Below are 26,867 nucleotides of genomic sequence, written 5' to 3' on the forward strand. Positions count from 1 at the left end.
ACTAAGTCAGAATAAATATAAATATATATGCTTCACCAAATTAGATGTTTGTGTTTTGATATTTTGATGGATAATTTCTCTGTTTATTTTTAAGCATTTCTTAGATTTTTTTTATTTAAATTTTCAGTGTTGCACAAAATTATGGGTTAAACACTTTTCATTTTTTATCAGTTTAAATTTTCATAATTGCTGGGAATTATGGAGGGGGGAGAATCAGACAATTATTTATGACAGTAGACATCAACGTTCAAAAAGTTAAAGATTTATAACTGTTAAAACACAAACTGTCAACATCACATGTCAAAATATACAAAGTAAATATTCTTAAATCAATCTACTAAGTTATCAAAGCAGCATTTTTCTTTCGTCTATCTGTAAATTTAGATTCTCATCAAAAGAAATATTTTTTCATTGGCTTGTTTATGGTGAAATTTACATTTATCAATGTTTACTGATAAAAATCAAATCCTTCCAATCCTTTAAATAGACAAGAAATCTTCTTTGTGCTGCTGAACTACTTGCAGGATAATCATTCTTCTCTCTGCATAACAGACAATTGAGCAATTTAGCCAAGATTTTCAAACTTGGGTGTCTAAAATTAGTGGCTTTATTGTCAGAGGTACTTATCACCCATAAGTTTCACAGAGGCTTCTGACATAGGTGAGTTTCTTACTTGCTTTTTCTTAAGGTGTTGATAGTCTTGTCCCAGATTTATCAGATTTCCCAGGACCTTTCAATAAATCTTGTCTTGCATCCGTTTGCTGTGCAAAACATCCCCTGACTTTCTATGCCATCTGAGAAACCAGAAGTTGTCCTACTACATATTTGGACCGAATACTCAGATGCAGTTATTTTAAAATGACTATGTAGACTAAGGGCTTGTCTACACTTACCGGGGGATCAATGAGCCGCGACCAATGCATTGACTGTCGATTTAGCGGGTCTAGTGAAGACCCACTAAATCGACCGCAGATTGCTCTCCCGTAAACTCCTGTACTCCACCAGATTGAGAAGAGTAGGGGGAGTCGACGGGAGAGCATCTCCCATCAACTTTGCGTAGTGTGGACCCCACGGTAAATAGATCTAAACTACGTTGATTTGAGTTACACTATTAACGTAACTCAAATTGCATAGCTTAGATCGAATTTCCTCTGTAGTGTAGACAAGTCCTAAGATAGCCCAGTTAAGGAGATTTCAGTGACAATCAGTTTTATTTTCTTGCTCTCATTAGGGCATCTAGTGATGATTGGTGATCTGGTGCTTCCATTTTGGTCTCTACTTTACCATTAAGAAACTAACACAAAAGGCCACCAGTCATGCAGGATACTGTTTCTAAATGTATGATGCAGTGAGAGGAGAGGGTGATATGGTAAGCCTTTGGAGTAATAACTCAGAGAAACACAGCCAGGATGATGCATTTACCTATTATAACATTCAGGCTTTGCTGCCCCTTCCCTGTCCCTGAACATTCTATTTTCCATGACTGATCAAAGGTTAAGAGCTGAGATGGATGCAATGCCTTAAAATATTTATTAAAATCTAAGACCTGTGTCATCTTGTAACTGCCATTTTGCCTAACTATTATAAACTACCAGAGTGTATTCTGCAAATGACTATACTTTTTCCATGAGGCATTTCATGGATAACCAAACTGGCCTTTAATAGATATTTAATTTAAAAACAACAAAAAATCTCCTTCACCTCCCTGCTTAATGGTTTCACCTTCAGCCTATGCATAATTGTTTAAAAAATTACAAAAATATTAAGATTTCTGAATACTTGACTTTCTACAGTTAGAAAATGCAAAATTTAAGTTGCATGTTCAAGCTTAATTAGTCTCCCATGAGTGTATGCATTATGACACTGTCTTTAAGTACATGATCACAAACTATTTTTTTTCCACAGGAGCCCTGTGTTATTCAGTGCACAGGTTGGATGTGACCACTGAATGGGTAGATAGGCCTTATTTACTGCACATCATCTAAACCTTACTCTAAATACAGAATTATGAATTTTCTCATGGCATTTTCTATGGTGCTCATTGTTATAGCCTCTGAGTGCTTCACAAAAACATTAATGAATTTATCTTCACAACATCCTGTGAGGCAAGGTGGCATTATCTCATTTTGCAGATGGGGACCTAAGGACAGAGGCGGTTTATGATTTTGTGGAACCCTGGACGAGAGCAAGTGAGGGCCACTCTCCACCCCTTCTGCCTGCAGTCCCCCCAACCCCCGCCTGGCACTCCTGCTGGGGAGTGGGGTTGGGGTGGGGGGGGGGCTTCCCCTGCTTTGCCTGATTGGCGCTCCTGCCAGGGAGAGGGGCAAGCCCCCGTGCCCTGACCCTGCTCCATGGCAGGAGCATTGGGTGGGTGAGTGGAGCGGGTTGGGGCGCAGGGTGCCCTTTTTTCCAGGGTCCCCTATTGGTGGGGCCCCATTGGCAATCCACGACTGCCTGAGGACCAGTAAGAAACACTTGGAGCTTCTAATTTTTTTTTGTAATTTTTATAGCACATTATCTGTTCAAAGAATAGTTTTCATTGGCTTCAGTCACAGTTTTGAGCGCCTGGCACTTTGGTAAATCTGATTCCTAGTGTCTAAAGTTAGGCAACCAGAAAATGGGAACACAGTTAGTGGCCAGCTGTGAAAACTTTGGTTTAAGTGACTTGTCAAGCAACATATAGGAACTTTCTGGGTGAAGCACGGATACAATGCAATTCTCCAGTGTAGCATTCAGTTTTAACCTGGAGACCATCACTTCTCTTCTTGAAATCCTCTGCCTCATTCACCACGCACCTTCCAATTTATGCAACAGATGAGGTAGGGGACGAACAGACAACTATCTCTTTCAGTACACAACCGCGACCACTGTTCATCAAGAGCACAGAATGAAGCAGAAGTCCTGTGATAAAAAGAGTATGTGACTATTCAATTAAAGCCTGTATCTTAATGCATACTCACAAGGGGGCCGAAATATGGGTGAACAGGCAAACAACTGGCATTTCCCAACATCTGAATACTTGAGTTTCAATGTCGAGGTACTTTTAATGTATCTTCAGTATGTAATTTTCTAAGAGCTATTAAAGAGAAAACTGAAAACCCCCCACATAAATTCCATCATGTGAAACCATATTACACCCCCCATATGGGTTATCTGCAGGGTATGGCAGATAACCACTTTAGATCCACTGCACAGACCTCTACCACTTGAGCTCGCAGAGTAACTGGTAGTAGGATGTTATCTTCTACATGGAGCAGCCACTGGAGGGGGATGAGACACACATTTTGCCAGTGGGTCTCCCACATATTTGCTGACAGCAGAGGAATATCAAGACTTCAGAATCCAGGTTAAATTCCAGGTTCCGGAGGGGAGCGTGTACCGGTTGTTATAGAAAGTGCTGCCCCTGCTTCCTTCTGCTCTTATTTGCCCCATCACCTACCCCTGCTCCTGTCTCTGTCCTTTTCATCTCATCATCTCCCCCACTGGCTCCTGCCTTTGTCCCCTTCTGCTCCCATCCAGCCTATGCTCCCATACACCCCAGCCCCTATCTACCCCATCACTTGCCTCCCCAGCTCCTGTCTCGGTTCTGCTGCTATCCATCTCATGCTCCTGGCACACTACCCCTGAGGCTCTCATCTCCCCTTCCCTGCTTGTTTCCTCTGTCTTGTCCTATTCCGTGGCCCTTCATTCCTATTCTAGGGCTGAGCACCCAGGGAAAAAAATTAGTGGGTGCTTAGGATCTACCAGCAGCCAGCTCCTCTCCTCCCCCCAGTGCCTTCCGGGTTGGGACAGAGCCTGGGGCCCAGAGGAAGCCGGCACCTGTGCCCTCTCACCAGCTTGTGTCACAGAACCCTGCTCCTTCTTTTTCATTCAGACTGATTCCTCCATCTCCTGGTGCCACAGTGGAGCACTGAGAGTACAGTAGAGAGTCTCCTTGTTCCCAGTGTCTGGAGCCACAGCAGCAGCTGGGAGAGGCAACTACAAGGAAAGTCCTGATAAGCCCCTGTGGCTCTGGGATAGAACATGCTCAGCTGCTCTGAGAGATCAGCACAGGCACCATCCAACTGGCACCCAGAAGCTGAGAGGGGATGGAGCATGCTCAATGTAGATGGAATCTTCTAATATTTAGTTGCCAAACTCTTTCCAAACCTATAATGACCTGTGATTTTCAGAAGAGTATAACATGGCCAAAATTGGGCAGATTTTCACAGGGAAAGGAAAATGTTCATTCCCAACTCCCCTTCCAAATTTAAGTCTCTGCTCCAAAGCATAGAGATGTTAGAGCTTTTCAATTTTTTTACACAGGCAAAACATACTTTACTCTAAACTCATTCTCAGACATGGCTGAGCCATTTTAGCTTCTTTTTTTTTCTTCGGGGGGAGTGGGGAGATTTAAAAAAAAAAGCCTAAGACAGACACCTGGCCTGGAAAGTTTCAGACCAAACAATTATAGTTTTGCAATTATAGAAAAGGAAATGTTAGGCAACCTTAAAAATAAGCACTGCTACCAGTTCTGCCTATAATACATGTCTAGATCTCACCATGTGGGGCTTGGCCAAATTTAGTAGAGTTGTAAGTGGGCCAGTTGTTCTTACTGTTGTCAGAGATGAAGTTGACCCTTTCTACTCCTGTAAAGTCCCTTTTTGGAAGCTGCTTAGCTCAGGCAGACCTTTATGGTCATGCAGAATCCCATTAAAGTCAATGTGTTTCTGCAAGGTTTAACGATGAGGAGCAGCTAGCAGGATCAAGGATTTAGATGGTGAGTTCTTTTAGGTCAGGTCCTTGATTTCATCCATGTTTGTAACTAAAAACTAATAACCCTGCAGAATAAGTTTGGGTGACAGCAAGTTTTTCTGAACACAAAGACACTTAGTAGCCATCAGTACAGGTCTACTTAATTACCTCTAAAGTGGTCAGGGTGATGATCTTAAATCTCTTTTGCATGGGAATTTGAAATACAGTATTCTTGCATATCTGCTGGCATTTAAGTGGGATTTATTTATTTAGTGAAATACAAGATGTATAACTTTAGCTACTACGTGCTATTAAAAATTAAAAACAAATTGCATTGAATAAAATAGCAGAAAACTGACAAACAAGATGTGGAAGAAAAGTAACCACACACAGTCAACAAAAACCAAAAGCAAATAAATTCACTTAGTATCATGCCCTGAAAGCTATCAAATGCTACTCCGACAGGGCTAAGGTCACAAGGTGGGATTCTTCTAATGGGAAAAATCCTGCTCCATTCCCTGCATAGTGAAATTCTATGAGCAGACACAGAATTCTTGCTGATTGCATTTGCACAATGGGGTATAAAGTGCAAAGATGTTTCTCAGGTAGCTGAATCCCAGGTCAAATCAGGGCTTTACAATTATAACTTCAGCTGTGCAAAATATTCATTAGGAAAATTAAAATGCTAAAAATTTGAGTCTTTTTAGAGGTTGCAAAATCTGCGTGAAAATGCAATTGTTTACATTCATGAAAACTGTGTCCAAGTTGGTGGCAAAGTTGTTTTCACTTCCTGGATATCAGCAAAAACTCCAGTGGATGTTTTCATCATACATTTTCGAATACTGAGCTGGGTTGGTTGGGTATATCACATGGCTGAAATCACATTCATCAGTGCCCCCAAATTCTCTGACTTTGTCCCATATGCTGAGAAGGATAGCCAAAGCCATTGTCTATTTATAAAAATACTATCTAGCTTTTACACTGCACTTTGTGACGTTCCCCTGGTGTTATCTGGACTGGTGATCTGCTAAGTCACTCCAATCCTTGACTCTGGGAGCCAGCCTTACCCTGCTCTGCTGTGAGAACCCCCACTCCTGAACTGTTCATGCACAGCCTCTGGCATGTAAGCTGCTTGGATTGTGCCACTGAATGACAGTAGCCAATATCTCTGGTCCCAGACACAACCCTAGGAACCTCTGTCTTGCAGTGTCCAGTTACGCCCGCTGGATGCTGCAAGCTTATATGAGTTCATCAATTTAACAAGGAAATTGATATGTACCAGGGTTGTCATCCCAAGGGGTGTCTCTGACACGCTTCAAACCAAACACACTGCTTCAGGTAGAATAAACAAACAGATTTATTAACTACAAAAGATAGATTTTAAATGATTATAAGTCAAAGCACAACAAGTCGGATTTGGTCAAACAAAATAAAAGCAAAATGCATTCTAAGCTGATCTTAACACTTTCAGTGCCCTTAGAAACTTAGATGCTTCTCACCACGGGCTGGCTGGTTGCCCTTCAGCCAGTCTGTCCCCTTTGATCAGTGCTTCAGTCACTTGGTGGTGATGTCTGTAGATGGAGGTAGAAGAGAGGAAGACCATGGCAAATATCTCTCCCTTTTATCATGTTCTTTCTTCCCTCTTGGCTTTGCCCCCCCATTCAGGGTCAGGTGAGCATTACTTCATTGCAGTCCCTGACTGCTCAAGGGAAGTGGGGTGACTCACTCAAGAGTCCAACAGATCCTTTGTTGCTGCCTAGGCCAGTGTCCTTTGTTCTTGTGAGGCTGGGCTGGGTTTGTCCCATACATACCCTGATGAGGTGTGAACTGCCCCTCTGTTCCTGGAGAGTTTTGCCTGGGCTTGTTTTAAGCCTCGAGGACACATTTTCAGCCTCATAACTATATACATGAAATTACAACCTATAACATTACTATAACAATGATGCTCAGTGCGTCATGAGCCTTCCGAAGACACCCAACATGACAAACTTTGCATTGGATACCATACAATCATATTATAAGGATGAAAATGGGGTGCGGGGTGTTCCCCCAAAATACAAAGTGTCACAGACTTGTCATGAGTAGATCTCTCAGCGCTTTTCTAAGGAGGTCAATATCACCATCCCCATTTTCAGATGTGGAAACTGAGGCACAAAGAGGTGAAATGACTTGTCCAAAGTCATCCAGCAGGCTAGTGGCAAAGCCAGAAAAGAACTCAAGTCTCCTGAGTCCCAGATCAGTGTGTTATCTAGTAGGTCCTCCTGCCTCTCAAGACTGTCTTTGAAAGCAAGGAGGGCATATTCCTCCCAAAGAAGTATCAGAAGACAATGGGGCTGTTCTCCACAGGTACACTAGACAGCTAAGAGCTCACCAGTCCTCCTTTGAAGAGGACAATAGCAGATGGGGAAGAATACGAATTCTCAGTAAAGGATGGCTTGTAGGGCTGGTTAGGGGGAAGGCACTGAGTGGGCCTAGGTCAGAGGTCCCCAAACTGTTGGCACTCCCTCCTAAGGAGTGCAGAGGAACATTGGGGGTGTGGGGAGGCATGCTGCAGGCCTGGGACAGCCCCCATGGGGGGTGGGAAGGGAGTGTCACTCAGCTCCACCCCACCCCCAGTTCCGTTCTGGCCCCAGTCATGGCCCCACTCCCGGCCTTGTCCCCAGCCTCAGCCTGGCTGTGGTTCCACACTCAGCCATGGGCCCAGCTGCCGGCATACAACATGGTCCAGCTGCGGCTCCACTCCCACCCTCACCCCCACCCTTAGCTTTGGCCCCTGGCGGCAGCTCTATTCCCAGCCCCAGCTGCGGCCCCACTCCCAGCCCCACACGTAGCTGTGGCCCGAGCCTTGGCCCCCTTACTACTGTCCGCATCCCCGCTCCAACCTGGAAGCCACACCCCTGCTCCTAGCTCAGGCTCTGGGGAGGGGGGAGGGGGGCAGACAGGGGTAAGTGGGGACATGACCCTGAAAAGTTTGGGGGGCCACTGGCCTAGGTAGTTGCATAGTATATCAGGTTAAAAAGTAGCTTTTCATGTTTTCAAGATTTGATATAAAAGATTCCATTGTCTCCAAATTTACAAAAATATGAAATGCTGAGGTCAGAAAAATCTGTTCAAATGGAATGTAATTTTTTGTGGACATAATTTCACAAGAAAATGCCTTTGCACAGACACCTTGAATTTCACCTAGAAGCAAACAGATAGAGACTGCAGAAGTGAGAGTACATGTGTTATGTGCTCCCTGCTGCCCACTCTGATGAGGAGTGGTTTTCAGGACAGCCTTCAGTCAGAACTTCCTATGGAAGTTGGCAAAAGCATAGATAGCCATGACAAGCTCCATATTAATATGGTTTGGCTGCAGCCATAGATGAGAGGTGCTATGACTGCTGCTGCTACCTCAGAGTCATAATGGATCTGTTTAAGAACAGGGTGTTGTGAACCATTTTAGGATTATTTATACATCTCGTCACACCATTCCGTTTAAACTGAATGACAGGCATCCATCCTTCATACTTTAAGTGGTGCAGACATTTCCTCCACTTGTTCCTCTGAGTGCATTATTTAATCAGCTAGCCTCACTTCCATCTTGTTGAGGCTAAGCCATACCCCACAGTTGCCATTCATCCACATTAAGAGGTCTAATGGTCTACCTCTTACTGGAGCTACTGGTCCTGGGAGAGAAATTAGACACCAGGAGATAATATTGCTATATCTGGGTTATGGAGTGAATAGAAGAGGGACAATCCATTGAATTTTCCCTCATAATTTCTGCATTAAATCCATACCTTTCTTTGTCCCCATTAGAAATTCTATATTCACTCCACCCGCCCCCCCCTCCACCCACAGTGTTTCACTGAACACCAGATAACCCATGATCATACACAACATCATCAACTCAAGCAGGTTTGGAGCCTCGGTGTTTTTCTTTAGCACGCTGAACACAATGTGTATATGCTCAGATCACCCCCTTTTTTCAGCCGGCTTCAAACCATTTTTGATTATTTAGGCTGTATGATGTGTACAGCAACAGCGAGGTGACTTCTTATCTACAAGTAAAAGCTGTCTGATAAATCTCAAAGAAGAATAATTTATGTGGCAGCAGCAGCTGAGAAAGTAGCATTTCACACTTTTTTCATGTAAAATGTCACATGAATTCCAAATGGACCAAACAAATTTGTATGAGTTTGAGACCTAAATTTACTGCTAAAAGGGGGATGAAGGAGGAAAGAGAAATCTCAGTACAACGAAGCATAGTCATTGTGATTTTTACTTAAGGAAAGGTATTTTGATCCATCTGTTCCTTTTTTATATTGATCAAAATACAGAAACAAAGTACAGCTACTGAAATCAGCACAAAGTAATAGAATATCAGGGCTGGAAGGGACCTCAGGAGGTCATCTAGTCAAACCCCTTGCTCAAAGCAGGACCAATCCCCACTTTTTGCCCCAGATCCCTAAATGGCCCCTCAAGGATTGAACTCACAACCCTGGGTTTAGCAGGCCAAGGCTCAAACCCTGGAGCTATCCCTCATTCCCTCCATAAATAATTATAAGACACCCTCAAACAACATCAATACTGCAAATAGGGCTGTTTCTTCCACTCAATTTCAGGCCGTTTAGAGGAATGCTGTAAAATTAATTTTTTTCTCATTCCCTAATTAGACGTTAAGACACCTAGTTGCACAGAAATAAGACTGAATATTACTACTTACATTACTATGTATGCACAGTGCCAAGTTATTTACATGTAAAATGTAATAAAAGGTGGATGCTCTGGGTACGGGTGGATGTCAAAGGGAAAGGCACCATATCAAATGAAATGGATGGAATATAGCACAAAGAATGGACACTGGAAACAACAGATCAGCCCCAGGAATACATATGACACTGTGAACAGAGAAAGGACCTCAGGGGGAAAGAAGGAATGCTCCAGCCACAGGAATACATATGACACAATTGAACAGAGAAAGGACCTCGGGGGGAAAGAAGGAATGCTCCAGCCACAGGAATACATATGACACAATTGAACAGAGAAAGGACCTCGGGGGGAAAGAAGGAATGCTCCAGCCACAGGAATACATATGACACAATTGAACAGAGAAAGGACCTCGGGGGGAAAGAAGGAATGCTCCAAGAAATATATACGGGTCTGCCTGTGTTGCCCTACAGAAGATGTATATAATATCAGAGAAAAAGCAACCCTGGTTACCAATGACAGTACTACTAGCCCTGGGTGGCTGCAGATCCCCAGGTCTTTCTGGCTACTTCTGTGGCCCTCCTATCATTGCCTATCTGAGCACTACTACTCAGTCACTGAGTTTATCCTCACCACACCCGGTATGAGTTAGGGAAGTATCCTCACTTTAACAAAAGGGGAAAAGAGATTAAGCAACTTGCCTAAGGTCGTATGGCTAGTCTGTTGCAGAGCTGGGAATTGAACGAAGGTCTCCTCTGTCCCAGTTTAGTGCCCACAAGACAGATCATACAGCAGCTTACAGAAGCACCTAAAACTATGATTCAGTACTATCCTTGCGATATGTACAGGGAAAAGATGTCCATCGCTAACACCTGATCAGTTCCATGGTTATGATGAAAATGGGTCTGTTTTATTCTGTGCTTTTCAGTATATTGGCAGAACTCTGACATGTGAAAGCTCACAACAAGGCACAGGCGGCTGCATGCTGTAGCTATGTTCTGTAATATGCTTTTGCTATACCAGTGACTCAGAGTATTCCACCTGCCTTCGTTGTGGATGGTGCCTAGGTTCCCATAATCACCAGCTGATCCCGCCCTACCCTTGTACATCTCCATGCTGTGTTGTAGTTGTGTGGATGTATTATCTGTCACATGTAGCTATCCAAATGTCTTTATACTTTGGAAGCATTCCATTTCCTAACCACGTCCAAACTAATATCCACTTTTTATAGGTGTGAAAAGAGGGACAATCAGGTGCACTAATCAGATTTTCCGGAGACTTCGTATCTGCCCCTTTCTCTGTATATAGCCAAGTTCTGGGCTGATGTTCTCATGCACTTAAAAGCAAGAGGTATAATGTAACTATGATCTTTGATTGCATAGATTTTTTCCCAAGTAATCTTATAGTAGATTACACAAATTCACACTAAGAGCCTAATCTTGAACCTACTGCAGAAGTGAAGCTCTCAATTAATTAAGAGAGTAAGGACAGTGGAATTAGGCCTGAAAAGATAGTTCAGCCCTTTGCCTTAATAGCTATTGGTGGGTATATATTTGTGCACAGTATGATACATTACTTTGCCAGTTGGATACAGTACCTAAATTTTGATTAATGTGGTGTGGGTCTGAAATATACTCTGATGTGGGGTTTTGCTTGAGTAAAAATTATAGGATTCAGCAAGTAGTATACAGTGAAAGAAGAATCTCTGTAAATTCAGTTCACATAAGTTAAAGTGCAGATACTAATCTGAACTGTCTGAACCTCTTGAACGTGCAAAATTACCCTGGAACAGATCACTTTCCAGTCTTCCACTGCCAGAATCAAGAAGGTCTGACCTACCTGAAATGAAATGTACCCGGGAAAAATAATGTTAAACAAACGTAAAACCTAAACCAACCAACCAACCAAACAAAAACAAACAAAAAGGTTCCCTTTAAAATCTGAGTGAAAGTTGAGGTTAGTTCCTATTTTATCAGCGTTGATCTACTCATCCCTAGAATGATTTTCTGGAATTAAAGAGCTTACAGAAAAGTACAAAGATGAAATGGTTTGAACAAAGTGAAGTGCTACCCTGTGCCATCAGCAGAGGGAGCGATTAGACAGTGTTAGAGAGACACTCTCTGCAGAGAAAAAGGCATTTAAACAGTGTCTGCAGCCAGTAGTAGAATCCCTGGATAATGATAAAGTCATCTTCAAAACTAGAGTACAAGCAAGATTAGATTTTGCATCATATTTTAAGGTAAGGTAAATGTATTTTTCCCACAAGATAATAATATAGGCATAATATTAATAGCTATGGATTTAGACACATAAACATCCTTTGTTCAAATAGTTTCCACTCAGGGCAAGAAAGAAAAAAACTGTGAGCAAAAACCAGCTTACAACAAATCAATTGTAGGCAGTGAAGCTTTATGCTCATATGTACGAAGATGTTATCTCAAGATTACTATGACCAAGTGAAATTAATTAAATTATAGTGGAAAAGGGAATTAAGTCAAGATATGATGGTGGTACATACTAGACATTTTTGGTCAATTTTTGTACTGAATTGTTCCCCAGGCAACTTCTCTAACTGCAAGTGAAAAGTTGGCTCTATTTATTATGTATTTTTAAAAGAAAATTATTCGACGACTATTTGGGCCAAACTGAAGTCAATGGGAACTGTGGGTGCTTTGAAAATCAGACCACTTATTGAGATGCCTAATTTTAGTCATTTTCATTCAAAAGTTTTGGGCTTGTATTTTGTATATTTTCCCTCACCCTATGTATTGTGACAAAGTTCCTCCTCTGCCTTGGTGGGTCCTGTGCTTATTGGCGGATTTGCTCGCCTCAGAGGTTCACAGCAGCCCTCAGTTTGGCCACTTTCATGGCTCAAATCTGCCATTCACTCAGTTAGCCTCATCACTGGCCAGCATGGGGAAAAGGAAGAAGAACAATCCCTGCAGTCTCTGCTGATCCACCTATTGGATCGGGAAACAGACCAGAGACCTTCCCCTCTGGTGAAACCCACAGTCCAGGTCAACTTTTCTGGTATCAAGTAAGGAGTTGGGGGGATGGAGGGATGGGGGAACCCACTCTACTCCGGGTTCCAGTCCAGGGCCCTGTGGAATGCAGCTGCCTACAGTGGCTCCTGTAACAGCTGCATGACAGCTACAACTCCCTGGGCTACTTCCCCATGGTCTTCTCCCAACACCTTCTTTATTCTCACCACAGGACCTTCCTTCTGATGTCTGATAATGTTTGTACTTCTCAGTCTTCCAGTAGTATGCCTTCTCTCTCTCAGCTTCCTGCGCCTCTTGTTCCCAGCTCCTCGCATGCACACCACAAACTGAAGTGAGCTCCTTTTTAAACCCAGGTGCCCTGATTAGCCTGCCTGTCTTAATTGATTCTGGCAGCTTCTTGATTGGCTGCAGGTGTACTAATCAGCCTGTCTGCCTTAATTGTTTCCAGAAAGTTCCTGATTGTTCTGGAACCTTCCCTGTTACCTTACCCAGGGAAAAGGGACCTACTTAATCTGGGGCTAATATATCTGCCTTCTATCACTCTCCTGTAGCCATCTGGCCTGACCCTGTCACAATCAGCTTGCAAATTTTTACATGCAAATTTACCAGCCAAGGCACATCTAGTTACCTACTTCTTCCATGATGACCATTATAATGAATAAAGTGATATTAAAATAAATTACTTGCCCCGAGTGGGAAAATAGAGTTATGCCAATTTATATTAGACAAGTAAAACCTCTGAAAGCTTAAACATGTTCTTCTAGCCAAATCCAGACCCTCTTAGGGACAATTTAATAGAGTGCCTATTTTTTAATCTCCTTCCTCTGATGAATTGGAGGGATGGCCATGGTTGGTGATGGGACATTGGATGAGGAACACAAGGGTTCTGAGATGGTACAAAGCATTCTCTCTCTCAGGTGTTTGGGGTGGCTGGTTCTTATTCATGTGCTCAGGGTCTAGCGGATTTCTGTGACAGATATGGCAAAGTCCTACAATATTTCTGGGTGATATTACTGAATTAAGTTTATATAGCTTTCGAATATTATAAATGAAATGTTTATTATTGTGGGATTGTCTACAACTAGGGTAAGAGATGGAAAATGTAACCGTGGGAAAGGGTTATGAGAGTCTAAGGACTATTTTAAATATTGTGCCAGACAAGGAGGAATTTTGGGGACAAAGAAAGTTAAGTGTGTTCACAGAAAATACCTTAAGGGAGAAGAATGCAAATTCCCACCTTTGGACCCAACTTTTTGAAGCTGTGCCCTGAGGAGAGAACAGTTGTCTGGCTGATTACCTGTTCATGGTCTCTGAAGATCAAAGATCCAGACTACAAAGGGAAGGCTAACCTATCTTATGCTGAGCAAAAGCTGTTATTAAACTTGTAACCAGAGAAAAATCCCTGTGTGGGGTTTGAAAGACTGATCACCTACCAGAGCCCTTGTTGGAATTTTTTTTGGAGGGAGGGGGAATCTATGGGAAGCTTAAAAGCGTGTGTGGAAGCTCTTTTATTATTTTAATGTTTTCTCTGTAATCCTTTCACCTTAAGAATAAATATGCTTGCTTAGGAAAAAAAAAAAAAAAAAACCTTCCCTGTTACCTTACCCAGGGAAAAGGGACCTACTTAATCTGGGGCTAATATATCTGCCTTCTATCACTCTCCTGTAGCCATCTGGCCTGACCCTGTCATAGTATATATATAGTCAAATATAGGAAGTTTATGGAAAACGTAGGGGACAATTTCCTGGTGCAAGTGCTAGAGGAGCCAACTGGGTGGGGGGGGGGGGGGAGCTTTTCTTGACCTGCTGCTCACAAACTGGGAAGAATTAGTGGGGGAAGCAAAAGTGGATGGGAATTTGGGAGGCAGTGACCATGAGTTGGTTGAGTTCAGGATCCTGACACAGGGAAGAAAGGTAAGCAGCAGGATACGGACCCTGGACTTCAGTAAAGCAGACTTCAACTCCCTCAGGGAACGGATGGGTAGGATCCCCTGGGGGACTAACATGAAGGGGAAAGGAGTCCAGGAGAGCTGGCTGTATTTCAAGGAATCCCTGTTGAGGTTACAGGGACAAACCATCCCGATGTGTCGAAAGAATAGTAAATATGGCAGGTGACCAGCTTGGCTTAATGGTGAAATCCTAGCGGATCTTAAAAAAAGAAGCTTACAAGAAGTTGAAGGTATTGGACATATGACCAGGGAAGAGTATAAAAATATTACTTGGGCATGTAGGAATGAAATCAGGAGGGCCAAATCGCACCTGGAGCTGCAGCTAGCAAGAGATGTCAAGAGTAACAAGAAAGATTTCTTCAAGTATGTTGGCAACAAGAAGAAAGCCAAGGAAAGTGTGGGCCCCTTACTGAATGAGGGAGGCAACCTAGTGACAGAGGAGGTGGAAAAAGCTAATGTACTCAATGCTTTTTTTGCCTCTGTCTTCACTAACAAGGTCAGCTCGCAGACTGCTGCGCTGGGCATCACAGCATGGGGAGTAGATGGCCAGTCCTCTGTGGAGAAAGAGGTGGTTCGGGACTATTTAGAAAAGCTGGATGTGCACAAGTCCATGGGGCCGAACGCGTTGCATCCGAGAGTGCTAAAGGAATTGGCGGCTGTGACTGCAGATCCATTGGCCATTATCTTTGAAAACTCATGGTGAACGGGGGAAGTCCCAGATGACTGGAAAAAGGCCAATGTAGTGCCAATCTTTAAAAAAGGGAAAAAGGAGGATCCTGGGAACTACAGGCCAGTCAGCCTCACCTCAGTCCCCGGAAAAATCATGGAGAAGGTCCTCAAAGAATCAATCCTGAAGCACTTACATGAGAGGAAAGTGATCAGGAACAGTCAGCATGGATTCACCAAGGGAAGGTCATGCCTGACTAATCTAATTGCCTTCTATGATGAGATTACTGGTTCTGTGGATGAAGGGAAAGCAGTGGATGTATTGTTTCTTGACTTTAGCAAAGCTTTTGACACAATCTCCCACAGTATTCTTCTCAGCAAGTTAAAGAAATATGGGCTGGATGAATGCACTATAAGGTGGGTAGAAAGTTGGCTAGATTGTCGGGCTCAATGGGTAGTGATCAATGGCTCCATGTCTAGTTGGCAGCCGGTGTCAAGTGGAGTGCCCCAGGGGTCGGTCCTGGGGCCTGTTTTGTTCAATATCTTCATAAATGATCTGGAGGATGGTGTGGATTGCACTCTCAGCAAATTTGCGGATGATACTAAATTAGGAGGAGTGGTAGATACGCTGGAGGGCAGGGACAGGATACAGAGGGACCTAGACAAATTGGAGGATTGGGCCAAAAGAAATCTGATGAGGTTCAATAAGGATAAGTGCAGGGTCCTGCACTTAGGACGGAAGAACCCAATGCACTGCTACAGACTAGGGACCAAATGGCTAGGCAGCAGTTCTGCGGAAAAGGACCTAGGGGTGACAGTGGACGAGAAGCTGGATATGAGTCAGCAGTGTGTCCTTGTTGCCAAGAAGGCCAATGGCATTTTGGGATGTATAAGTAGGGACATAGCGAGCAGATCGAGGGACGTGATTATCCCCCTCTATTCGACATTGGTGAAGCCTCATCTGGAGTACTGTGTCCAGTTTTGGGCCCCACACTTCAAGAAGGATGTGGAAAAATTGGAGAGAGTCCAGAGAAGGGCAACAAAAATGATTAGGGGTCTGGAACCCATGCCTTATGAGGAGAGGCTGAGGGAACTGGGATTGTTTAGCCTGCAGAAGAGAAGAATGAGGGGGGATTTGATAGCTGCTTTCAACTACCTGAGAGGTGGTTCCAGAGAGGATAGTTCTAGACTATTCTTAGTGGTAGAAGAGGGCAGAACAAGGAGTAATGGTCTCAAGTTGCAGTGGGGGAGGTTTAGGTTGGATATTGGGAAAAACTTTTTCACTAGGAGGGTGGTGAAACACTGGAATGCGTTACCTAGGGAGGTGGTAGAATCTCCTTCCTTAGAAGTTTTTAAGGTCAGGCTTGACAAAGCCCTGGCTGGGATGATTTAATTGGGGATTGGTCCTGCTTTGAGCAGGGGGTTGGACTAGATGACCTCCTGTGGTCCCTTCCAACCCTGATATTCTATGATTCTATTCTATGATTCTATGAAATATGCTCATATCTCAAGCCTATATAGGACCACAGTTTGAAAACATAACATGAAATACCTTTCTTTTGTTATTATCTAAAAACTCACCCCTATTAATTTTTTAACATAGTAATCAACGGCAAAAAGTCACGTGAGTGCTTTAAGTTGTACCATGAACCATCTGTAACCAGAATTTCTCTCCAAACTTTTTTTAAAGAGAAGAAGTGAAATCAGAAAATGGGTCAAAAGTTTTAGGCTTAAACATGCTACTCCAGTTGTCAATTAGCCTGAAAGAAACACATTTAAAATGGAGAGTAAGCTATAGCCAATCTTAGGTGCTGGGATTCAATTATATTCTCTCAAGTGGACATATTAGAAATACTAGATACATCAGTCTTTTCAAACCTCATAATGATAAATAAAGACTTTCTGGGTGTTTACATACATTTAATTGGTACGGCTACTGTCAAGGTTCCTTCCCCATTCTGAACTCTAGGGTACAGATGTGGTGACCTACATAAAAGACCCCCTAAGCTTATTCTTACCAGTTTAGGTTAAAACTTCCCCAAGGTACAAACTTTTACCTTTTGTCCTTGAACCTTTATGCTGCCACCACCAAAGTGTCTAACAAAAATAACAGGGGAAGTGCCCACTTGGAAACGTGTCCCCCACAAAATATCCCCCCAAGCACTACAGCCCCTTTCCTGGGGAAGGCTTGATAAAAATCCTCACCAATTTGCATAGGTAAACATAGACCCAAACCCTTGGATCTTAAGAACAATGAAAAAGCAATCAGGTTCTTAAAAGAGAATTTTAATTAAAGAAAAAGTAAAAGAAAAACCTCTGTAAAATCAGGAAGGGAAATACCTTACAGAGTAGTCAGATTCAAAACATAGAGAATCCCTCTAGGAAAAACCTTAAGTTACAAAAAGATACAAAAACAGGAATATACATTCCATCCAGCACAATTTATTTTATCAGCCATTTAAACAAAACATAATCTAACGCATATCTAACTAGATTGCATACTAACTCTTAACAGGAGTTCTGACCTGCATTCCTGCTCTGGTCCCAGCAAAACATCACACACACAGACGGAGAAGACCCTTTGTTTCCCCCCCCTCCAGCTTTGAAAGTATCTTGTCTCCTCATTGGTCATTTTGGTCAGGTGCTAGCGAGGTTATCTTAGCTTCTTAACCCCTTTACAGGTGAAAGCGTTTTTCCTCTGGCCAGGAGGAATTTAAAGGTGTTTACCCTTCTCTTTATATTTATGACAGCTATCAACATTTTCAAAATTCTTCTCTTTTTTATATAAATGTTTTCCCCTTTTTTGTGTTGCCATCAATTTTAATCAAAGAGTATTCAACATTTATATGCAAATAAGAATATTCCAAGTTATATCACAAAAGATTAAGGGCTTGGATCCTGCTCCCATTCATGTCAATGTAAAAACTCCCATTAAGTTGAATGTTGCAGGATCAAGGCCCCATCTCCCCCAAATAAGCAGGGTTTTGGAAGGGATATAAACACTCATTGTTTAAAGGAATAAGCCAACCTCTAACTAATGGAAATTAGGAAAAAACTTTTCCTGTGTGTTAGTTATTCCATAACTGGTGCTGGTTTCTTCCACTTTCCCTTAGGTATCTGGCACCAGCCAGTGTCAGAGAGAGGATACTGGTCCAATACCATATGGCAGTTACTCAGTTTCTATGTTTAATTTTAAACCTTTTACCTCTAAGAATGTCAGATTTTATACACTTGATGGCAAATTATGAGTAATGAGCTGCTAGGATAGCATACCTTCCTAATGTCTGAAAAACAACTCTTAAGGAACAACAAAGAACTCATTGTGTCCATGGTATTTGAACAGCGGTCTCAATACTACAGCTTCTACGATAGAGAAGGATGCAGAAGAATGGATGTGTTTGTATGCGCTGGATACCAAGAACCAAATTCTGACCTCAGATGTGGGGAGACAACTTCTATTGAAGTCAGTGGAAGTTCAATGCAGATATCCAGGGCATGATTTGAACCCAAATTCCATTCAAATATCTCTGACAGTATACAAAGTTGATGAAGTGATCTACCTTTTTGCTATTCACAATGAAGCTTATATCACTAAGACCTTTACAGATGTTTCAAAGGGGTTGTTTCCATATTTCACACACAGTACATTACTTGTTTAATTCACATAATGGGCCTTGTTGTGTACATTTGAAAAGCTTTTCACAATTACCATGACCCTAGGGAAACTGTTTAAAAAGCAGATTTCTTTATCGGCTGAAAGATAGGCATGGTATTTGCAGCTTTGAGAGGAAGTGACTTTGTCAAAAGGGCCACAATACCACCTACTCAAAACTACAGAGTTCCTGTGATAGCTGTTTATCAAAGAGCAAATTTGAAAAAATGATTAGCTGAAAAGGAGATTGAAGACACAATAAACATCACATCCCACCCTCAAAGTTCTTGGTCCCTAAGCAGCGTTGTTGTAGGCGTGTCGGTCCCAGGATATTAGAAAGACAAGGTGGGTGAGGTAATGTGTTTTATTGGACTGACTTGTGTTGGTGAGAGAGACAAGCTTTTGAGTTTACACTGAGCTCTTCTTCATGTCTGGGAAACGTACTCAGAGTGTCACAGCTAAATATAAGGTGGAACAGATTGTGTAGCATAAGTAGTGGAGTGTACTTGTTTGGTGAAGCAGTTGAGAGTGTTTTTTTAAGGCATATATCCCTGACTTTCTCCTCGGAGCCTATTCTGTGGTATCTGAGTGCCTGGCTGTAGATAACAGATTTTTTGGGGTGGTTAATGGATCTTTAAATGTAGGTATGGTGATCTGTGGGGTAACATCAAACAACTACAACTCATATACGATGGAAACCCCATCCTGAAAGAAATATTTCCGGAACCCCATCTTTTGGCCTTCAAACACCGCCGCCCCCCCCACCCACATAAGCTCTCTAAGCTCATCATCAGATGCAAGCTCCCAGCAGACAGGACACACCAACTGAAGTGGCACCAAACCCTGCCAGAACAACAGATGCAAAACCTGACAACCTATCTCCACTGCTATAATGATCAACACTCCTCACAACATGCCTTTCAAGATCTATGCCTCCTACACATGCCTATCACAACATGTGGTGAAGCTCATCCAGTGCACTGAATGTCCCAATAACAACAATGTGAGTGAAACCAGACACTCACAGGAAAATGATAAAAGACAAAAACACTATATCACCTGTAGGTGAACACTTGTTACAAAGCGAACACTTTATATCTGACCTCTCAGTCCTCATCCTCAAAGGAAACCTGCACAATACACTTTCAAAAGTCTAGCCCGGGAGCTTAAATTTATTTCTTTGCTAGACATTAAAAATCATGGACTGAATAGAGACATTGGATTTATGGCTCAGTACAACAATCTACAACCCACCAACAATTCCCCCTTTTCTCCCCCCATCCATGATTGGAGGGATATTAACGGGCCACTTCACCTTGAAATGAATGTTAACTACTTATGTTAAAGAATCTGTTCCACCTTATATTTAGCTGTGACATTCTGAGTATCCCAAATCCAAAAAGAGCTCTGTGTATGCTTGAAAGCCTGTCTCTCTCATCAACAGAAGTTGGCCCAATAAAGATATTACCTCACCCACCTTGTCTCTCTTCTTGGGCCCAGTTCATTTCAGGGTCCAGTTCTAGTTGCACTCCTCAGACTCGAATGTCTGTTGGTTGTGTAAAGCATCTGCCAGGGGGGTGTAAAAACCTTTCTGACTTGCTAGCATTTTACACCTATTTTGTAGTGGTGTAAATGGACTGCACAAGGTGCAGGGTTATAGAGAATCAGCCCTGTGTTTGTTTTTTTTTAATAATCCACCATGTAATTGACCCAGCCTGGCTCCCTGACCTTGTATTCCTCTCTGCCTCTCCCTGTTCTCTGCAGGGTATCAGATTCTTCTCTGTCCCTGTACGCAATCTTGTTGGTGCCAGAGCCTTTCCCACTGCAGCTTCTGCCATCTGGAACAGCATTCCTGTATCTCTCCGCTTCATTGACCCTCCATCTCTGTGCAAATCTCTCTTTTCTCCCTTGCTTACGCTTCATTTTTTTCTCTCCCTCTGTTATTTATTATTTAACTCTGTAAAGCTGCTCAGGTTGAAGCTTCCCTGAAAGATGCGAAACAAACTAAAAGGACACATTATGTTAATGAGATCTTTGTGGGGGTTTTGGATAAAGGATCCTTTGTTTGAAAAATTAATAGTAAGTTTTAAATAGATAAAAGAGCAAAAAAAAAAAAACCAGTGAACACACTGTACTTCCACATCCTCCTTTTAAAGGGAACTTGTTTTTGAGAGGCCGTTTATCTAGAAATGTGAAAACTACTCATAATTCTCTTCTGAACAGATTTTGCTCAAAGACCTTTATCACAGTGAATACTGGAAATGCTTCAGCATCTGTCATGCTCATCCCAAACTCCTATTTTATCCTGCTCGGGAAGTTATACCATGCCCAACACCATGTTATCTAGAGCATCCTTCCATGGGGCACCACACAATGTAACTAGCATCTGGCATGTGTGGTTCCTTTTTCCCAGGTGAGAAAAATTGTGTCTGGAGAGTATTTGTATTGTGTCACCCCCTCCCTCCCTCCCTTATTTTCGTTTGCTTTGTGAAATGTGTTTTTATTAGTGGAGGCAGTCAAAGAAATGTACCCAGCATTTGGAAAGTGGTCAGCTTGGAAGAGATTCTTAGGTTCTGCAGGAAGGCATTCCACAGTCTCGGTCTGCCTCCCAAGAAAACGGTGTCCTGCACAAATGAGTTTCACCCTTATGTGGGACAGTTCCCTTGTGCCAATGGAGCTAGAGTTGCCAACGTTCTAATCCAACAAAACCCCACCCCATCCCTGCCCCGCCCCTTCTCTAAAGCCCTGCCTCTACTCACTCCATCCCCCCTCCCTCTGTCGCTCACTCTCCCCCTCCTTCACTCACTTTCACCAGGCTCAGGCCGTGGGTTGGAGGTGCAGGAGGGGGGTGAGGGCTCCATCAGGGACCAGAAATAAGGGGTTCAGAGTGCAGGACAGGGCTCCGGGCTGGGTCTGAGGGGTTCAGAGTGCGGGAGGGGGTGTGGGCTCTGGCTGGGGGTATGGACTGTGGGGTGGGGCCGGGGATGAGGGCTTTGGGGTGATGGAAGGAGCTCCGGGCTGGGGCAGAGAGTTGGGGTGTGGGGAGCTGGGGGCTCCATCTGGGGGTATGGGCTCTGGAGTGGGGCCAGGGATGAGGGGTTTAGGGTGCAGGAGGGGACTCTGGGCTGGGGCAGGAGGTTGGAGTGTAGGTGGGGGTGAGGGCTCTGGCTGGGGGTGTGGGCTCTGGGGATGAGGAGTTTGGGGTGTAGGAGGGGGCTGGAACAGGGTGTTGGGGGGTCAGGGCTCTGGAAGGGAGTTTGGATGAGGCAGAAGACTCTGGGTTGGGACAGGGGCTTGGGGTGTGGGAGGGGGTTTGGGGTGCAGGGTCCTGACGGCACTTACTGCAGCTCCGGGAAGCAGCTGCCAGGTCCCTGCCACCTCTAGACACATGGGTGGCAAAGGAGGCTGACCAATGGGAGCTGCGGAGCTGGCCCTTGGGGCGGGAGCAGTGTGCAGAGCCTCCCTAGCTGCCCATGGTCTAGAGGCTTCCAGGAGCTAGGGCAGGCAGGGAGTCTGCCTTAGCCCCGGGCCCCTGCTGTGCCGCCAACCGGACTTTTAATGGCCAGGTCGGCAGTGCCGACTGGAGCCACAAGGGTCCCTTTTTGACCCGGCATTTTGGTCAAAAACTGGATGTCTGGCAACCTTAAGTGGAGCAGAGGTGATGAGGATCGTCCAAGAGCATGAGAAAATCTTTTAGCATGAGAAAATCAAGTCCAAGATTTTCAAAACTCTGAGGCTAAAGTTAAGCTACTAAATTCTTATTTAGGCTTGTAAATAAGTGATATGATTTTCAGAAGTACTGGGCACACAGAAGTTCAAGCTTTTATTAAGCACAAGAGTTTAGGCTCCTGTTTCTTTAAATAGCTAGGCCAAAGGTAAGGACCAAGATAAGTGAGAGCCTTGTGTGATTAAAGAATGTAGGGTCCTCTTTATTTCCTTCTTCCCTCCCGCGACAGACCAACATGTGTGTATGCTTGTAATGGGGGCTTTGCAGAATGGCCACTAACTGTCAGTCCCAATGTAACAGGTGGCTTGGAGGGCTGGATGGCCTAGTGGTTAGAGTGCTTGGCTCTCAGCCCCCTGTTTGGTTGAGGAGTCTCAGTCTTTAGAGCTGGTGGGGGACCCAGGCCCTCTCTCTCCACCAGGTCCCAGTCCAGGGCCCTGTGTATGTCAACCCATGAACAGAGGGAGAGACCTCCTATCAGGAAGTGAAAATCTGCTGCCCTGAGCCACTGCCTATCAGTCTGTTCAGTTTGGGGCATGGCCTCTCCAGTCCAATTTGCTTGGTGGCTTGCCTTCCCTGGAGTCCCCTCTTGAGTCTTGGGCGGCGTCTTGCCGCAGTACCAGGCTCCTTTCGGTGGGTCAGCCGCAAGTTGGTGAGGACGAGACCCACACTGTCTCTGGGGTTGACTCACTCAGTTTCTTCCAGTGCTGGAGGCTCCTAGGTCTTTTTTCCTGTCTCCCTTGTTTGGGGAGACAGTGAATACTGCCTGGTGGCTGCCTTGGCTTGCACGCTAGTGCTTCTTCCCCTCAAGTAGGGAGGCAGCTAGCTCTGCCTCTTCTCCAATCAGGCCTAAACTGGGCCTGGCTCACTCCTTTTCTCCCCACTCCTGAGATGTAGATGCCATTCACAAAAGTGCTGGAGTAGGAGTTAGTGCTCACTGCACCACTTTGTACTCTAAAGCCCGGTGGTTAGGGAACTCACCTGCTATGTGGGAGAGCCAAAATAAAGTCCCTGCTGCAAAAAAAGCAGAATGGGGACTTAAACCAATGTCTCCTGCATCCTAGGTGAATGCTCTAATCAGAGGGCTACAGAGAATAAGGGGGACAGGGGTGACACCAACACCTCCTCCTTTGAGTTTGTGAATGGCATTTCCAAATGCAAACCAAAACATCGATTATTTGCACAGCTTTACACTGAAACTGGCTGAACTGTCACAGTCCTGTTTTAATTATCATGATGCCAGCTGATATAGACTCTTTTCACAAAGCATGTATTGATAATGTGATTCATTTTATGGTTCATTTCATTAAAATACTCTGCCATGGATGTTTCTACAATTATGTTATATAGCTGCAGAAGTTACTGCCAGAGGGTCGAGTGCTTTGGCCACTTCATGAATTGGACTCCCATTAAAGTTGATAAGAGTTTTGGATGTAGAATGGTGCAGGCTTGCAGCCAGAATACTATATTGTTTGTGCCACAAAATACAAGACAATCTTTTCATAATATTTAGGTCTCAGATGCTACAGAATATACAAACCCCTCAATGTAACCTAACTTCTAGCTCCAACATTCACGTCAGATTATCCCTGATCTACAAAATTATTTCTAACACTCATTACAAACATGCAATGTGTGTTCTTTGTATGGATACTTATAAAACCTGCACCTGTCATTCAAGTTTGGGTTCATTTGAAGCCAAGGAAAATGGTTTGTATTGTGACAAGTACAATATTTGAACATAGAAGTTCTGATACTAGATGCCCACTTACACATGCACTTTGTCATTCATATACCTACAATTGCTTTGACCATTATCGCAGCTGCAAGCACAAATCTAATATTTGCTCATAAAAATGGCTAGACACTAAAGGAGTCAGTTGTGTGCATAAATATCTGATTTGCAAACGCAGTTACAGTCAGAGTTTATGCAATGCATATGCAAATTGCACAAGCACCACTGGCCTTTAAAAAAATAAAAGGACCAAATATGCAGCCCTAAACCAATCCTCAGTTCTATCTTAGCACAACATACCCTTATAGTCGTACTATAACATATATTGATTCATAGTTCATTTGACTGTAAAGTGTTCCCCTTTGCAAATATTCTTTTAAATTTGCTTTTAAAAAGTGGTACTTTATTATCAGTCAGGCATAAAAGAGAAACAATCTACATTTATGGGATTAACTGCAGGATATAAGAACTAAAATTTAATCTTTTCATGCCATATTAAAAACAAAGAGTAATGAATTATGCCAAATTGTCATTGTCATTATTCAGTCATTTGTTAATTCATTTGTCAGAGCATTTGTGAGAGAACAGAAGTGGCATCATCTTATATATGGGTGGCGAATAGCTGTCACAGATGGACACAACACTAATGATGTCACAGCAAATAACATGAATTCACTGCATTAGAAAACTCCTGCTAATATAGAGTCTCTGCTCTGATTAGCAGTCTGAGTGAATCTCATTGTGCTTATTGTGCACAGGGGTCAAATCTATAGGTACCCTTTCTGTGTATGCAAGGCCCACACAGAAAAAAAGAATGCATTTTTGCTATGTTGCAGGAGCGGGGCAATCTATGGAGAAGCCAAGCAGGGGAAACTGCAGGCTGCTAAAATGAGATTTAAAGTGAATCCCTGCAGGGAACAAGGAAGGTGAAGAAAAGGCTATGTCACCCATAAACGAGGGCATAGCTAGTGGTTCAGTGCACAGGTAAAGTATAATAAAATAGTATATGTTTTTTAATGTTACAGCCAGACAAATATCAAACATAAAATGAAGTTGTCGTATGTAATGTATCATACTGTAATACCTATGAGTTATGTCTTCAATTATCCTGTGCTATATTCTTCTAATGCAATGTGTATCTTTAAATATCCAGTCTCATTCCTTGCATGTCTCATTTTTCCACATGTACACAACGTGAGACTTTCAGCCGGTAATCATTCAGCTGATAACTGCAGCATAGTCACTTCTGCAAATCTATTAAACTAATGCGAAAACTTAGCAAAGCAATACAAAGTTATAGATTGAAAAGGGAAGATTGTGAAAATAGTTTGTCTAATAGCCCCTTATTGAGTTCAAGATGCCTGGGAAGCAAAAGGATTTTTCAAATGTTCCCCTTTCAGACACTGTGGTTGAAAGAATTCAAGTATTATGTTTCTGAGGGAAAAATATGACATATCAATGTATGATTTTTCCAGCAATGCAAAGCAATAATGCCACCGAACATGCAATGATATGCAGTATATTTTCCCAGTCATGTTGTTTCAGGTTTATGATGACAGCCAAACCCTAGAGGTTTGGCAGTTCAGATGCTTATCTGAAAAACTCACTCAAATCTTTTTTCAGGACTCCCCGCACTTCTCCCTTTTCCTTTCCATCCAGTTAGATCCTTCTGATTCCCCATCTCTCCAACTCTTTCACTGACCCAAACAAATCTTCAACAAGCACTTCAGTCCCTCTTGCCTTTGTAAAAGGTCTCTTGTGAGTTCTTAGGTCTGTATCTCACTTGCTGGGCTCCAGATAGCTCACTGAGTCCAGTTTTAGACTTTGCTTTTCTTTCCTAGGGATGCTCCAGTTTGCATTGCCCCACCTTGGGTACTTTAGAATTCACTAGATTTCAAGAAAGTAGCTAGTTCAGCAGAAATGACAAAACCAGAGGCTGCAAATAAGAGAGATGAAGGTTCAGGAAGAATTTTTGATTTCAAACTACTTAGACTAGTATAGACAATGATGTGGACAAATATGTGCTGGGAAGTGATCTAAAATGATGATCTCATTTCACAGAAACCAATGAACACTCATTAGATGGTAACAATTTCAACCATTATTAATACCCAGACTGGATTTGAAACAATACATACAGCTCATTTCCCAATTCCGTGAGCCATCCAGTACCTCATTAGTGACACTTACAATGAATATCTATAAAAAATATTCAGACCAGTCTGAAATCAATCCTGAAGTTTTAAACTAGGGATACAAATTTCAAAAGTGCTGTGATTTAGGAGTCGAAATCTCCTTTCAAAAGGAACATAGGCACTAGTTCCCACTGACTTTCAACAAGGTTTAGGCCTTGCCTTCACTGCATTGTTAGCTCAAGCTATAATTCAAGTTTTGCTCCGAACCTTACTCCCATTCACACACAAAAATCTCTAACTTGATTTAAGTGGTGCTTTAAGCTTGAGCTTACTGGCCTGTAAGGGTATGTCTACACTGTAGTTGAATGTGCAATTTCCAGCTTCGGTGGACACACCCATTGAGCTAGCACGCTAAGAAATAAGAAGCATAGCTGTGGCAGCACGAATGGCAGGAGGAAATCGCTGCCTGACTATAATTTTGTCTGGAACTCTACACACATACTTAAGGTGGCTAGCCCATCACGCTGCTGCAACTACACTTCTAATTGTTGCAGTGAAGACAAGCTTTTAGACTTCTAA

This window comes from Lepidochelys kempii, chromosome 2 (assembly GCF_965140285.1).
Source record: "Lepidochelys kempii isolate rLepKem1 chromosome 2, rLepKem1.hap1, whole genome shotgun sequence".
NCBI lineage: Eukaryota > Metazoa > Chordata > Testudines > Cheloniidae > Lepidochelys > Lepidochelys kempii.